Source organism: Nicotiana sylvestris, chromosome 12 (genome assembly GCF_000393655.2).
Source record: "Nicotiana sylvestris chromosome 12, ASM39365v2, whole genome shotgun sequence".
NCBI classification, from domain to species: Eukaryota; Viridiplantae; Streptophyta; class Magnoliopsida; order Solanales; family Solanaceae; genus Nicotiana; species Nicotiana sylvestris.
Genome location: NC_091068.1, coordinates 119,697,436 through 119,699,551, shown reverse-complemented (window position 1 = coordinate 119,699,551; position 2,116 = coordinate 119,697,436).

The window sequence follows — 2,116 nt, the reverse complement described above, 5'->3', positions numbered from 1 at the left end:
GTTCGTTAGTAGCTGTGTGGGTCATTGCTGTGGAGACTCAAGATAAACCTGATGCTGCATTCGCAGGCTTCAGAGTCACCTTCCTATAATTGTATTCACGTTTTGTACTTATTTCCATACAGTTGTGTTTAGAAATTGTAGCGAAACTTTGTAGAGCTTATGACTTGTACTATCGGATTTTGGGAATATGTCCATTGTATAAAGGATTCATTCCAGAAGAATTTTAAGATGTTATTTATTATTGTTGTTCTTCCATAAATATTAGGTTTACCTAGTCCTTAAGACTAGGTGCCGTCACGAAACCCACGGAGGAAAAATTGGGTCGTGACAAAAGATTTGATATTTTTCTGCTACAAATAGCTAATTGGATAATATGAGTAATATTTAGCTATTATTAATAATATTTGATGAATTGACCAATTTTTGTAATAAGCTATTTTTAAATGGAAATAGTTGATAGCTTCCCTTTATCGCAGGATGTAGCAGATGTGGCCAATAGTTAGTTTCGAGTTTTCGAGCCTCTATAAATAGAGAGGCGTAGATATTAGGGGAAATAGTACAGTCTAGCTAGTTTTCGGATTGGTCATTCAAAAATAGCCAGCGTTTGCCAAGTCAATGAAAAATAACCATTATTTTGCTGCAACAGAGACCGGTCCATCATAATATACTGGAGTTCGGTGCACCTGTGTATGAACTTCCAGTATACTTTGCTGGATCCAGTATAATATACTGGAGACTGGAGTACCGGTGCTCCAAACTCCAGTATATTATGCTGGAGTATTTTTTCGAATTTTGAACAATATTTTCATTCAGATTTATCTTTACATGAAAAGTGACTATATTTCGATTACTTTTAAAACTGTGGCTATTTTTGAATAACCACTTATAAATCTGGCTATTTTTTAATTTCTCTCTAGATATTATGTAAAGACATTTATCATTTTTCGTTTTATGAATGAAATAGCTTCAGATTTCTTTTTATCATTTTTCTATTTCGATTTCATCAAATTAGCATGGGTTGGGCCACTAATCAACACAATTGGGGCATGATATCTACAACTCGTTTAAGTAGTCATGCTACAAGAGAAGGTGTTTGGATTGACTTATAAGCTGATTAAATTAACTTTTAAGTTTTTTTTAGTTTTTTCAGTGTTTGGTAAAATTAAAAAATGCTTAAAATAAATTAAAAACTACTTAAAATAGGTCAAAAGCAATATGGACAGTCCCAATTTATTACTTTTTGACTTAAAAGCTATTTAGGATGAAAAGTCACTTGTTTAATCCAATCCAAACGGGCTCTTCTGATAAGTGAGGCGTGTCATAAATCATCCGTAAAAGTGTGTAATAAAAATGTTACTTCTTCCGACCTTTTTTGCTTGTTATGTTTTTATTTTTACATGTTTCTAAGAAAAATTTAATTAAAAAAAATGACTTGACTAAATTACTTTTATTTATTCTTTGAATCTCAAAATAACTTGATTAAATTATTCTTATGTATTCTTTGAATCACAATTTGTTGTTACTCTTGCTTTTATTATACTAATCTCTCTCCATATTTATTAGAGTAAGAGTACATGTAAAAAGAATTAATTAGTGCTCTCTTAATTTTCTAAAATGACAATTGTATCGGGTAAATTATTTTTAGGCGTAATACATACGGAGACACTTAAAGTTGACACGATCTTTCATTTAGACACCTGAACTTAAGAGAGTTCCTATTGAGCACGTACGTTACATGAACTTTGTTCCAATTAAAGACTTCTTGCTGAGTTGGCACATAAAGTGAGTTTCACCCAATATGGGCGCGTGAAAAGCTCAAAAAACAGATTTTTTTTTGTTTTTTTTTATTTCCTTCTTCTTCTTTATGTCCACCACCATTTCCACCATTGCCTCCTCCACTTTCCGTCATCTTCTCTGACTCAAATCGCTATTCTTCTTTCGAATCCCATACCAGATTCAAATTCAGCCGAAAACGAAAAGGTGAGTATTTGTGATAGGAAGAAAACAAAAAGGATAAAGTGAAGAAAAAGAAGCCTAACCCAGCTGCTAGAACAGAAATTAATTATGTCAAGAAATCTGGATAATGAAGAAGGTAAACAGAAATTTTCCTTTCTAA